At 42.6% G+C, this 14,371-nt stretch overlaps 1 long non-coding RNA gene and 6 other non-coding genes across 7 annotated transcripts; 1 reads left to right on the plus strand and 6 right to left on the minus strand.

The window, feature by feature from the left end:
• Positions 1-92: 92 nt before the first annotated feature.
• trnal-uag (transfer RNA leucine (anticodon UAG)) lies at positions 93-174 on the minus strand. The gene has a single exon. It is a non-coding gene; the product is annotated as a tRNA-Leu (tRNA).
• A 992-nt stretch (positions 175-1,166) lies between these two features.
• trnae-uuc (transfer RNA glutamic acid (anticodon UUC)) lies at positions 1,167-1,238 on the minus strand. Its single transcript has one exon. It is a non-coding gene; the product is annotated as a tRNA-Glu (tRNA).
• Positions 1,239-1,633: 395 nt separating this feature from the next.
• On the minus strand, positions 1,634-1,715 carry trnal-aag (transfer RNA leucine (anticodon AAG)). Its single transcript has one exon. It is a non-coding gene; the product is annotated as a tRNA-Leu (tRNA).
• A 6,494-nt stretch (positions 1,716-8,209) lies between these two features.
• On the minus strand, positions 8,210-8,291 carry trnal-uag (transfer RNA leucine (anticodon UAG)). Its single transcript has one exon. It is a non-coding gene; the product is annotated as a tRNA-Leu (tRNA).
• Positions 8,292-8,880: 589 nt separating this feature from the next.
• trnae-uuc (transfer RNA glutamic acid (anticodon UUC)) lies at positions 8,881-8,952 on the minus strand. The gene has a single exon. It is a non-coding gene; the product is annotated as a tRNA-Glu (tRNA).
• Positions 8,953-9,346: 394 nt separating this feature from the next.
• Positions 9,347-9,428, minus strand: trnal-uag (transfer RNA leucine (anticodon UAG)). Its single transcript has one exon. It is a non-coding gene; the product is annotated as a tRNA-Leu (tRNA).
• Positions 9,429-11,213: 1,785 nt separating this feature from the next.
• On the plus strand, positions 11,214-14,154 carry LOC146523601 (uncharacterized). The gene is made up of 2 exons (XR_014872424.1): positions 11,214-12,746; positions 13,235-14,154. It is a non-coding gene; the product is annotated as an uncharacterized LOC146523601 (long non-coding RNA).
• The last annotated feature ends 217 nt before the right edge of the window (positions 14,155-14,371 follow it).

Here is a 14,371-nt window from a genome sequence, read left to right on the forward strand (position 1 = left end):
GACAGACATTCTGTAACAGATTTGATTTCCACTTCAACCCTTACAATTTATTGGTAGGGGATGGAAGAAACACGAAAAGAACCTGAAGACTATGGCAGCAGTGGGATTCGAACCCACGTCCCCGAAGAGACTGGAGCCTAAATCCAGCACCTTAGACCACTCGGTCATGCTACCATTGTGAGTGAGGACCTCGTCGCTAAAATCAGACAGTAAAACTTGAAAAAGTGCAGCACAAAATAGAGCACGATCTGATATCCTCATGTTGGTGTTGTTCCCAGATCATCATACTAAAGGTTGTTCCAGGATCAACATTGCAAGTGACCAATCAGAATGTTGTGATGTCATACTTTTGCGACTTCGGGAAAAAACGGCGTAAAACAAAAAACTACTTAAGCTGCGAGAAACCGCCTTTGTCCGCCGATCAACGGACCCTAACCCTAACCCTTTATTAAACGCTAAGCAGAATTGATACTGTCCTTGCAACATTGGAATTTCATAAATGCACGAATGGGTTGGTGCGCAAAAGAATAACGTCACAATAATGTGATTGGTCACTTGCAATGTTGAACCAGACAACATCATGAAAATGGAACAACATTTTCATGATGATCTGGGAACAACACCAACACGAGGATATCAGATCATCCCAAAATAGAAGCCCAGAACATTCAGTGATGCTCTAACTGTTGTAGAAAAACATGTTTAATACTTTTTGGACACAAAAACATCTGCCTGTCCTGGTTAAAACCTGTTCATCAACCCTGATTGACAATGGGCTCTTGGCTCAGTTTCATCATTGTCGATATGCAACTTGTCATAACCACTGATCAACAGGCAGGATCACCATTCACAGAGAGTCAAGGAACGGTTGCAATCACAGCTTTGTAAGATAGCAAAAGATGTACCTTTAATGCACCCTCCCTTGTTTCAAAGATGCTCATTTGATTTTCACATAAACAGCCACCTTGACTCCCCGCTCAAACTAGAAGGCCTGCTTGTGTACATCCTCATCACTGAAAACTGTATAGTCCTGATCTGAACAGTTACCTGTTTTATGCCATGTGCTTAGCCAGAGGTTTGTTGCCTTACCTGATGTTTGCCTTCATTTTATGCATCGTGGGATTAACACAAAGAACACATTGGCTTGTGGACACATTAAAGACATGTTCCCATACCGGGAGTTGAACCCGGGCCGCCTGGGTGAAAACCAGGAATCCTAACCGCTAGACCATATGGGACTGCTCCACTGTCATGAAATCAAGGATACTCTTGTCACTCTGCAGCCTTGGTGAGACCAACATAGCAGGACCTTAATCAATTCTCCAGCGGTTGCAGGTTCTGCTCAAAAGCACATTACAAGGGAGTGGACTGGACTTGAAGCACACTTGAGTGGCATGCAGGAAAGTCCACTAACCAGTCAGTGATGAGACCATGAACAAAAAGACACGAAAAACATGCAAGTTGTAAATGACTTTAGAGCAGCTGCCTAATGTGGTTTGGAAGAATTGCTCTTGATGACTTTCCTGCATGTTTGGACTTGACAGACGTTCTATAACAGATTTGATTTCCACTGTAGCCCTTACAATTTATTGGTAAGGCATGGAAGAAACAAAAGTTTGTCGCTAGAACACTATGGCAGCAGTGGGATTCGAACCCACGCCTCCGAAGAGACTGGAGCCTTAATCCAGCACCTTAGACCGCTCGGTCATGCTACCGTTACGAGTAAGGACCTCATCTCAAAAATCTAGACAGTAAAACTTGAAAAAGTGCAGCACAAAATAGAAGCCCAGAACATTCAGTGATGCTCTTGCTGTTGTAGAAAAACATGTTTAATACTTGCCTGAATGTTTTTGGATAGAATAGGATCTGCCTGCCCTGGTTAAATTCTTATTACAGCAATAGGATTTCAACCCACATGTGTGAGGAGCCCGGAGTCTTAACCCAGATCCTTAGACCACACAATCTAACACCTTACAATGCGGTGGACTTGAAGCACACTTGAGTAGCCACTAACCAGTCAGTGTTGACACTGTGAATAAAAATATATGAAACATCTGCACATGGTAAATGACTTTTGCAAATGTTGAGACAACGCTGGTCTCTGCGATTCTTTTGGTCCTGGTAGAGATCACGCGGAGATGTTTCCATGTTTTACACAATCCTTTTATTGTCCATTATTCTTACAGATGCATCTGGAGATCAGCACACTGCATTCCTATGCAGTCCTATGCTAAAGGCTGATCTAAAGAACTCCACACAACAGTTACAGTTATAACCTCTGGTCTCCTCCCCCTACAGTAAACACCCCCACAATGGAAATACACTAGTTCAATGGCCAAGGGTGCTGACACCCTGACCCCCACCTCCTTTTAAGGTAGTGTCCGTTTTCCCTTTGTCTACCCCTCACCCTCAGTAACTCTTGTTTCATGCCCTGGGGGTGGGGGTTGATTTTCCTTCTGCCCTGCACCTCAGTTCTTTGTTCCCATCCCAGGCCTATTTTCTATTTTGTATCCTTACACCCATTACCACAATATTATAGTGTTGCAAGCAATCACAACTATATTCTCTTTAACGTTGATGTATATTAAGGAATCTATTCTCAACAATCCCCCTTTTGATCTCTCCAATGAGAGATCACATCACACCTCTCCTTCATCCTAGGGCATAACTGGTTTCCTAAACCTGACCAGACCTGGTGTGAATGCTTTCGTCACTTCCTGAGATAAACTCTGTTTAACTGCTTGAGAAGGGTGGTGTGAAGTAGATAGCCTTCAACATCTATTCCCTCAGTCTTCTTTTTCCAGCGTGGGGTGAGTCTCTGCGTTCTTCCGTCTCTTCTTTCTTCAGTCTCAGGGGTAGACTACCCTGAGACCTTGCCACAGACCAGGGGATTATTCTGCCCCTGTGGTTGAGGTCTGGGTGTTCTCTGACTCGTCTGAGTCAGGGCTCGATTCCCCTATTGGTGCTCAAGTTGCTCCTTGCTCCTTCACCGACCTTCCTGGCTCCTAAGCTACTGTACACTAGCTCCAGTGGTACCCGGCTTCGCGTTTGCCCTTCAGTCGAACAGCGTGCGATGTCCTGTCCACCAACTCGATTGGTCCTGTCCACCTCGGCTCCAACCACTTTCTTTTAATCACTTTCAGATGTACCCACCAGACTTCTGACATTGTGCTTCCTGCAGCAAGCTGTGCTCTCTCTCTCTCTTGCTCGCTCTTGAAGCCTTCTCTCCAGGTCTCAGTCTGCATCTTATGGGTGATCTCCTTCAGTCAGTTTTGTTACTGAACCTGTAATTAAAAATTAAAACTACCCTGGCAAACCCCTTTTGCCACATGGTCCTTGCCATGTGTCAATTCAAAGCAATTAGAGATGCACAATAAAGTTGCCCATTCTCTTTTAAAAATTCCAGGGCTTCTCCCATAGAGTAGCTCTGCTCCAGGCCTGTAAACCTGTGTTTAAAAAATTGGCCAGTGGTGTTTCCTGTTGCAAATCATGTGATTAAATCATATGATTAACCCTCTGCTGTAGAAAAAGTGGTGTAGATGTTAGCCCAGTGCATCTTGTATGCACACTTTCTCACAGTGACCTCTGCACTGTAAATAATACAAGGTCATGAATAACACACTGCTGACCATTCACAGACACAAAAAGTGGCAATTAAAAGGTTAAGCCAGCACGGCCCAAAAGCCCATGCAACGTGCTGCTGTCATCTTTCTGCTCCTGTAAAAAGAAACATACATCCACCCTTTTGTCTCTCTGGGTGGAGGTGCAATCTTGCATATTGGTGTCAAGTCAGTCAAGTTTTTGTCAGTCCAGTCAGTCCCCGTGTTTATTGCTGATAGCAGAACCTCTTGTGTCGCATTAAGTTTCTACCGCCAGCAATATGACGACATTTCAAAAAGAACAAAAAAAGAATTTTAGAATGGATTACCTCGCGAAATCCTTTTAGGCAGGGACTCATTATCTGATTGCGTCCCAAATAAGTGACTTTCTCCAGAGCCCATTGTAATGTGGAGAAGCTCAGTTTGCGATAATTTTCAAGCCAAAAATTTAGTATAGCGCTTTCAGATCCAATCGTGCAGGCCTGCTTGTAGGAGAGAAAATTGTCAAACAAAACTTTCAGTGCACTGTTAAAAAATAAAAATACCAGAATAACCAAATATATAAAATCGTAGTCTTAGGACTATTCTAAGAATAGTCTTAGGACTATTCTGGGACAATATTCTTGTCCCAGAATATTCCTTCTCTAAAAATTAAAACACACCAAATCTAATTGGCAGGTTCAACTTGGTAACAAACGGAAAATGTATCAGCCAATTAAATCCCCAAACCTTTCATATTCATGTATTTTGTACTTATGTATGTCATTTTATTTACCTTCCCCCTTTTTTCTGAAACAAAACCTCTTTTGCTCTACCTTTTTGTTTCAGAAACACCTAAATAAAAATTAAAAATCTCAATCATAGTCAGGCACAGCTAAATCCTAATGCTTGCGAGTTACCATAGGCAACCACGCTGTGTGTTGTTAACCCCTTCTACAGGTACCCTCTTGTGATGTGTGCACTTCCTGTATGATTTTGTGCTACCCCCAGTACATGTTGTGTGCACGTGAAGTGTTGCCTTTCCGTTTTGTCCAGCAGTGCACTTGCATACCTCAGTGCTTGTCTTCCTCCCCGTTTTGTGGTGGTCTGGACACTTTTTCTATTCTTCACTTCAAGGCAGTCGTTTGTCTCCCTGGATTCCTTAACCCAATTTGATTCCCCAGACTAAAACAACATTCCTGTGTCCTCACTTGCTCCTCTCACTCCGTTCTCCTCTCCCACTTTGCAGTCCAATGGCAGTCAGTTCGCTTCAGCTTTGTCCTGTGTATTCTCCCACCGTCTCTTTCATTGCCATTTTGCTCCAAACATGGCAAATGTCAAACTCAGAAAGTCTCCTCAAAAGTCCTTCACCCACAGTGAAGTTGCAGCTTGCTGGAACTGCATCTCTCCATCCATTCAGTCGTGATGATGGATCTTCTCTTTCTTTCTCTGATGTCGTTTGCCCATAGCGCTGCTGGACCTCTATGCTCAGGACTCTGCTGTTGTCTCTTGGCCTGCTGTCCACTGTTGATGTTCATGTCTGTGCTTCTGGAACTGCACTCCGTGTCTTCAAGAAGCGATTAGCTTCCTTGGAGCTTGCTTTTTCAGGATGAGGACGGGAAGCTGCAAAACAATTCAGCCAAAACTTGGGCTGGGTGTTTCTAATGATCTTTACCTATAATTGTCTTCCGACTGCTGCTTGTGGAGAATTGATCAAGGTCCATCTCCCCACCTGCAAGTGACACACTGAGACAACTTGATCATTCACTGTCCTGGTCTGGAGTCTGTGGACTCCGTGTTTATGTTTAAGTTTATTAACATTCTGTGGTTTTGTTTATTTTGGGTTGTCTCTAATTATCCCTAGTGTTTTGTGTCCTCTGTGCCCTCCTGTTCCACATTCCTATGTTCTGTCTCCCCAGTCTGTGTTAAATTTGCATCTGTGTTAGAGTTCAGTTGGTGTGTTTCCTGTTTTATTTTGAAGGTCTTTCAGTGTTTCTAGTTTCACTTCCCCTTGTGTTGTAATGTCCAATTAATTCCAGCCGTGTCTCTCTCCTGTCTTAAAAACCCTGAAAGTAAGATTTTAGTTGTTCTTGACTGAGAAAAACAAAACCCTCTTCATATTATTATTACTTTTTTTTCATCAACCACACTCCTATTCTGTTTTTCTTTTGTGTCCACTAAGGGCAGCTGGTGACCTGCAGTATCACCCGCTCCCCCCAGTTGGAGACAGTTCCCCTCTCACAATTCCACACATTTTGTTTTGGTATTTTTTCTTTTCATTTTTACCCTTTTTTTTTTTTACCCCATTGTTTTACACCCACACATCAACCTCTTAATCCACTTCTCCAACCTCTCTTTTCCTTTCTCCCCAACTGCTCTCATCTAGTTGTTGATCAAATTCTCCATATTATTACTATTATTGTTTTGTCAATAATCCCCTGTAATCCGCTCTGTCTCCCCTTTTGTCCCTCAAAGGAACACACACACACACACACACACCTCTATTTTGCTCCTCACCTCCATTTTGCCCCCCAGGGCACTTACACACACCTCCTCCATTTTGGTCGTCAGGTAGTTTAAACACACACCTACACAACTTTCCTTTGTCCTCAAAGGAGCACCCCCCCACACACACCTTTTGTTCTTCAGATTCAGCCACATGCTACTCTCTGCACAATCACACTTTGCAAACCTAAGATTTCTTAAAACACAAACTCACAACAAAGTAGAATTTAGGGAGGAATTTTAACCAATCTTCTCCCTCGGCCTCAAACCATTTTAGTAGAATTTAGGGAGGAATATTTAGCCAATCTTCTCCCTCGGCCTCAAACCGTTTTAGTAGAATTTAGGGAGGAATATTTAACCAATCTGCTCCCTCGGCCTCAAACCGTTTTAGTAGAATTTAGGGAGGAATATTTAGCCAATCTTCTCCCTCGGCCTCAAACCGTTTTAGTAGAATTTAGGGAGGAATATTTAACCAATCTGCTCCCTCGGCCTCAAACCGTTTTAGTAGAATTTAGGGAGGAATATTTAGCCAATCTTCTCCCTCGGCCTCAAACCGTTTTAGTAGAATTTAGGAAGGAATATTTAGCCAATCTACTCCCTCGGCCTCAAACCGTTTTAGTAGAATTAGGGGGTCCTAAATCAAACCAGGCATCAAACCTAGCTCCAGAAACGCCGTCTGGGCCTATGAATTCGTCAACTCATAGGAGGGGCAGCCACATCCAAGGACAATGGAATTTAGAAAGTCCTGCTTTCTGGGCCTCCAACCCACACTTTTAGAGAAACCAGCTCTGTTCTACACACATCTCTTATCAAAATTTACGGACTTCTGCGTTCAGGACACTTTTGGGTGAAATTTAGCTTAATTTCCAATATGCAGATTTGATTAAACAGGTTCTGCTTACCTTGTTTTTTGCCGGCAATGCCCTCAGTGTCCATTCCGCTTCAGCCAAGGTCCAAATGGAGATCAACTACCAAGATCCGGGTCACGGGCACCAAATTGTTGCGACAACGCCGGTCTCTGCGATTCTTTTGGTCCTGGTAGAGATCACGCAGAGATGTTTCCATGTTTTACACAATCCTTTTATTGCCCATTATTCTTACAGATGCATCTGGAGATCAGCACACTGCATTCCTATGCAGTCCTATGCTAAAGGCTGATCTAAAGAACTCCACACAACAGTTACAGTTATAACCTCTGGTCTCCTCCCCCTACAGTAAACACCCCCACAATGGAAATACACTAGTACAGTGGCCAAGGGTGCTGACACCCTGACCCCCACCTCCTTTTAAGGTAGTGTCTGTTTGCCCTTTGTCTGCCCCTCACCCTCAGTAACTCTTGTTTCATGCCCTGGGGGTGGGGGTTGATTTTCCTTCTGCCCTGCACCTCAGTTCTTTGTTCCCATCCCAGGCCAATTTTCTATTTTGTATCCTTACACCCATTACCACAATATTATAGTGTTGCAAGCAATCACAACTATATTCTCTTTAACGTTGATGTACATTAAGGAATCTATTCTCAACACAAAAGAATTTCTTTTATTCATGTATTAATCACATTATTTTATTGTATAATACCTTGGTGCCACTGGACTTTAGCATGTCTCTCACACTCATACTGGTAACAGATGGTATCTCAGGAAGTTGGAGGGAAGGATTCACACACAAAGGACCCAGAGTGGGAGGAGGAGTCTTTTGTCTACTTCTCCACTGTAAGAGGTAGCAAGGGAGTGTGAAACTTTCTTTGGGGGTGGGGGGTACCAAAGGTGTGAAAACAGCTGTGTACTGCCTTCAGTTCCTGTAAGAGGTATGTAACTAAAGGCCATGCTAGACTCGGTTAGGGACTCTGCCCATCGTCTGCCCCGCGATGATGCATTCCTTCACCAAGCTGGTTTCTGTTCTTGTTATTATTAAAGAATGTAAGCTACCACTCACCGCTTGTCTGCAGGCTTTATTGAATGGAAAACTTCCACAACACTTAACATCACCCTGGTTTGGAAGAATTGCTCGTGATGAGATTCCTGCTTGATTGTAGTTGACAGACATTCTGTAACAGATTTGATTTCCACTGCAGCCCTTACAATTTATTGGTAGGGGATGGAAGAAACACGAAAAGAACCTGAAGACTATGGCAGCAGTTGGATTCGAACCCACGTCCCCGAAGAGACTGGAGCCTAAATCCAGCACCTTAGACCGCTCGGTCATGCTACCATTGCGAGTAATGACCTCATCGCAAAAATCTAGACAGTAAAACTTGAAAAAGTGCAGCACAAAATAGAAGCCCAGAACATTCAGTGATGCTCTTACTGTTGTAGAAAAACATGTTTAATACTTTTTGGACACAAAAACATCTGCCTGTCCTGGTCAAAACCTGTTCATCAACCCTGATTAACAATGGGCTCTTGGCTCAGTTTCATCATTGTCGATATGCAACTTGTCATAACCACTGATCAACAGGCAGGATGACCATTCACAGAGAGTCAAGGAACGGTTGCAATCACAGCATTGTAAGATAGCAAAAGATGCACCTTTAATGCAACCTCCCTTGTTTCAAAGATGCTCATTTGATTTTCACATAAACAACCACCTTGACTCCCCGCTCAAACTAGCAGGCCTGCTTGTGTACATCCTCATCACTGAAAACTGTATAGTCCTGATCTGAACAGTTACCTGTTTCATGCCATGTGCTTAGCCAAAGGTTTGTTGCCTTACCTGATGTTTGCCTTCAGCCAACAACTTTGGCCCATTTAATCCATCGTGGGATTAACACAAAGAACACATTGGCAGGTGTAAAGACATGTTCCCATACCGGGAGTTGAACCCGGGCCGCCTGGGTGAAAACCAGGAATCCTAACCGCTAGACCATATGGGACTGCTCCACTGTCATGAAATCAAGGATACTCTTGTCACTCTGCAGCCCTGGTGAGACCAACATAGCAGCACCTTAATCAATTCTCCAGCGGTTGCAGGTTCTGCTCAAAAGCACATTACAAGGGAGTGGACCGGACTTGAAGCACACTTGAGTGGCATGCGGGAAAGTCCACTAACCAGTCAGTGATGAGACCATGAACAAAAGACACGAAAAACATGCAAGTTGTAAATGACTTTAGAGGACCTGACTAATGTGGTTTGAAAGAATTGCTCTTGATGACTTTCCTGCATGTTTGGACTTGAGAGACGTTCTATAACAGATTTGATTTCCACTGCAGCCCTTACAATTTATTGGTAAGGCATGGAAGAAACAAAACTTTGTCGTTAGAACACTATGGCAGCAGTGGGATTCGAATCCACGCCTCCGTAGAGACTGGAGCCTAAATCCAACACCTTAGACCGCTCGGTCATGCTACCATTACGAGTAAGGACCTCATCTCAAAATTCTAGACAGTAAAACTTGAAAAAGTTTCAGTTCAATCCCAGTCTGCAGGCTTGGATGGTTTCTCAGGCTTTGGTAACCAGTTGATGGGTCATCAGAAGGGAATCTTTCCTTTTTCTAAAGGACGTGACTTTAAGATATATTGTATATGAGGAATATATTTTTGTAGGTCTGTTTTTACCTTACAATGAAGAGTCCCGTGAAAATGGTCAGGTCCAAGCACAGAACTGAACATAAGTGAAAAAGCAGCCAGTGTCCAAAGAAAAACCCAGAGACCACTTTGACATGACAGGACAGTCATAAAGGCGTAAGGGGTGGTTCAAGACTTTTGCACAGTACTGTATATCTCAAGCTGGACTGCTTGGGGACAGCGGTCCTGAATCTATGCAGCTTTTTTTCCTGTAGCAACTGCCTCATATTAAAAAAGTAGATGAATATTGAAATGATGTGGTTATTTTATTTTAGTATTTTACTTTTTTATCACTACTTTAAGTGATTCTTTACATTCTCTACTCGTAAAAATGTTGCTGACTTGCTTCATGTTCACCAATCAGACATAACATTATGACCACTGATAGGTGAGGTGATTATCTCTTCATCATGACTCCTGTTGGTGTGTAAAATATTAGAAAGTAAATGAGTCAGATCCACAGAGGCCCAGCAGGACTTTAAGGATCTGTTGCTAACATCTTGGTGGCAGACACCACAGGACATCTGCAGGGCAGTGTTGCCAACTCCTCAGTAAGGAAAATCGGTATTGGTTGTCCTAAAAGTCGCTAGAAGTCGCTAAATGACGTCATCGCCTAATTTGCATAATTGGTCATGCTAATATAATTGTAACCTACGTTGTTGGAGAGAGAAATAACATCGTGGAAGAGACATAAAGTGAGTAAAAAACGTCTTAAATGCATTTAGAGTTTATTTAGAACTACGAATTAAATTTATTTTAGCAATTATTGTTTTTTGTAATGTCACAATTCCAACCCAGCTCCTTTATCCGGGCTTGGACCGACAAAAGTGACCCGAAATTGGCACTCTGGTGGAGTTACTTTGTGTGTGTGTGTTTATAAGTAGTTTTAAACCTGATCCACAAAACAGCATAACAGTAAAAGAAGAATTGACTGCGTTACAGTCAGTGCGGGAGCAGCGGCTTCGCTCATGCGCGATTCATTTGCAGTTGGGACGCATAGGTGTGAACGTCTTCTGCCCTGATAGCAGCCGGGGGAGGACTATCCTCCGCCCGTGAGCGCTTTGGCACGGGCGAGGTGCCCACGGCAGCAGCGCTGCTTGTTGAGAGTAAAAGCGATACGCGCTTCACGTCAAAAAGTCGTCATAAATAAGTCTCCAATAATACCAGAAAAAGTCGCCAGATTTGTCGCTAGTCGCTTTTTAGAAAAGAAGTCGCTAAGGGGGGTTGAAAACTCGCTAAATATAGCGTTGGCAACTTAGCGACTCGCTAAGTTGCCAACGCTGCTGCAGGGCTCCAGCGGAGTCCACGTCTCGACGGGAACGTCATTATTAGGCAGGTGGTCGTATTGGTGTATTTGGTAAATTGAGTGATACTCTTATAGCACGTTTCTACTCTGAGTACTCAAAGTGCTTTTTACTACATGCTACCTTCACCCATTCACATGCACAAATTCATACAGTGCTTTTTTCTATGACTTCAAACGTATTCACACGTATTAGCTACTGAGATGTGTCAGCAGAGCTAAGAAATGGGAACTGACACCCTCTGTTTAAAAGCAACACCCTACTGAGAGATCAGCTGCTATTTGGTGCTCTGCGTACATGTAACTATATGTAACTACATACAGTATAACTACATAAAGGCTTAACCACCGACTTAGCCTGTCAGTAAACTGTTTCTTTCAATCCTCACATGGCAGGAGGAAATGTTTCACTGCCCACCTCAACAAAACCGTGACACAAAAGCCTAGTTTTCATTTTAAATCACATCAAACTCATTAACATGAATTTCATCAGTAACTTTGGCTGTGCAAACAAAAGATCTTTCACTTCAAACAGCTTCTTGTGACCTTTGACACTAGCTCCATCACTTTCTCGACAAATAGAGACAAATTAAATAGAATTTGCACAACAAGAAAATTCAGTTGGTAAAAAAGAAGAAGCATTCAGTGAGTTCAGTACTCGTCACGTGTTTTCAAAACCGAGCTGCAGAGTCGACAACAGCAGAGTGGCCACAACCCTCTAATCACTCAACCTCTCACTCCACACCAAGCCAGGAGTCACTCAGTGTCTGTGTCACTAGAAATATTACCTGTGGAGTGACGTCCCTGCACAGAGCGTCAGCCTTTAATTTGGCAGGACTCGTCTTATCAAGCACAGCTGACAGCCACTAAATTCACCGTGAAACTAGACGTCAGATTTCCTTTTTGACTTGACTTTTTATGAACGTTGCCACTTGATATCCTGATATGTGGAACCTACTTTGTAACAGTAAGTTCCACATACCAGGTCTGTCTTGGCCCTGGGTCATGTGACCCAGTATTCTGAGTTCTTGTTTGTTATTCTTTTTAGTCTAGTTTCATTTCGGTTTATCTAGTTACATTCTGCCATGTTTCATGTCCAAGTTTTCTTTGTTTGTCAAGTTCAAGTCATGTCTGGATTTCCTTATGTTTCCTGTTTTATTTTGAAAGAGTTTTGTGTTATGTTTAGTTTCACGTGTCCTGTCATTATGTTAATTGTTGTCAGCTGTTTTCCCCATGTGATTCTACTTCCTTTGATCATTCCTTATGTGTATTTAGTCTGTGTGTTCCACTCAGTCAGTGTCAGATCGTCTGTTAACCTCACCACAGTTTTCATAGGTTTACTCCATTGTTTCTCTGTGTTTTCTAGTTTACTCAGTGTTCACAGTTTGTCATAGTTTTTCACTGAGTGTCACAGCCTTTTTGTTAACACAGTGTTCATAGCCTCCTTAGTTTCCCTAGTTCCTTGTTTTTTCTTCTGCAATCAGCCAATAAAGGCTCGCGTTATTTTTGAAACTACGTTTTGTGTCCACCATGTCTGCATCTGGGTCTACCTCTTTCCTCACCCCGCTGTGACAAGGTCTCTGTTGCAGACTTCGTCTATACAGAAAAAAGTAAAAAGCAGCTCGTTACAGCTCGTTTCCTCCCTAAACTGTTCTCTGTCCCACCTCTGTGTCTGTGTGCTGCAGAGTGGCAGAAGACTCAGGCCCATAAACACAGAGAGCAGCTGCTGCTCCAGGAGCTGGTGTCACTGGTGAACCAGAGGGATGAACTGGTCCACAGTATAGATGCCAAGGAGAGAGGGTGAGACACACGATACACACATGATAAACTATTCCTACACTTTCAGATTCAACTAAAAAGTGAATTTCATTAGCAGCCTGTATGAAACATCACAACGAGCCTGTGAGCAAATCATGGTTTCATATTCAGCTTTCAAACACTACTTCCATCTTTTTTGCATTTTTTACTGAACCTCTTGACTCAGCAATAAGACGGTGATAACATCAGTAGTTTTTGAACAGATTTACTAGTTTCTGATGAGGAATTTACTCCTGTTTAACTGGCCTCACCTTCTGTTTGTAAATGGTAAATGACCTGAAGTCTCAGCCATTCATATACGTTCATACAAGAACAATCTTCCAGTTAGAAGATGACCCGCTCTTCCTCTTGAGCTGCCGTCACCTCACTCATAACTGAAAGACACTTTTAAAGAAAAATGGACATCCACAGTTTTCCCGACACAAAAACATGTGCAGGCAGCTTGTAACCATCTCTCCTCTGGTCCTCAGAGCCGTGGAGGAGGATGAGCGTCTGGAGCGTGGCCTGGAGCAGCGCAGGAGGAAGTATGCTAAACAACAGAAAGAGAAGTGTGTGATGCAGTGACCACCGCAAACTTCCAAATGTTGGGCCAAGGCAGTTTTCTCTCCTCTGTCACCTGCTATCAGAATGAATGATGTGGTTTTAGGTTAGCAGTAAGTGCACATGCACACTGAATCTGAGAAGATTCAGAATTTACATTAAAGTTTGGCTTGAGTGGAAGTTTTGCTCTGCTTTCCATTTTTAATGTCTCAACATGTGCCACTAGGAACCCTTTTGTTACCTGATATATGCACTAGTTAAACCTCATGAACTGTTTGTAACGATGCAAAGTGGGTTTGAGTGTGGAAATGGTTGGAAAGCCTAGAATAGCTGGCTTAGACTACGGATGATCTATAGATCGTAGAAAGCTCCAGCAGCACAAAGCCAACAGCTTTACAACATTACAAAAAGCATCCGTGTCTCCTGTGTGGGTCCGTTTTGTTTAAAGTTAATGGTTTCAAGCTGAATTCGGTGTAACGTGTGATTTTCAACAGCAGAAATGTAACTGAAACATGAGTCGCCCTGTTGAAATGTGAATGATGTCACTCGCCCTCTGCTCAGCGTGTCAAATCAAAGTTTGTATTTAAGTGTCTCAGAGGTTTTATCTTGTGTGTTTGCAGTTCTCTGTTCATCATTCGTGTGTACTACAGCTTACATCTCGCCAAAAGCAGCGCCTTTTTTAAAGTTTTATTAACACCTGTTACATTTAAAATATTTGTAAAGACGGGAAAATACTAAAAGCTTAAATACATACACATTTGATGCAATTTTGAATGTGTTTTAAACTGTGGGATTATATTTGGAATTCTTCCATAGAAATTCAAAGTCAATAAACCTTCCTGACACAAAACTGCTTTTGTTACTTTGTTGTCACTTTCTTCTTCTTCTTGTTGCTTTAGCGACAAAAAGTAAAACACTGCTGAGGATTTTATAAAGACTTGTTTGTTCAAAACAAAACAAAACAAAAAAACAAAATAAGGTGGTTTTCAGAATATCAAATAATTGTACGTGGATGCATGTATAGCTGTATGATTACAGTGTAAAACCTCACTGAACAATAACATGCA

Source organism: Neolamprologus multifasciatus, chromosome 3, assembly GCF_963576455.1.
Source record: "Neolamprologus multifasciatus chromosome 3, fNeoMul1.2, whole genome shotgun sequence".
Classification (NCBI taxonomy): Eukaryota; Metazoa; Chordata; class Actinopteri; order Cichliformes; family Cichlidae; genus Neolamprologus; species Neolamprologus multifasciatus.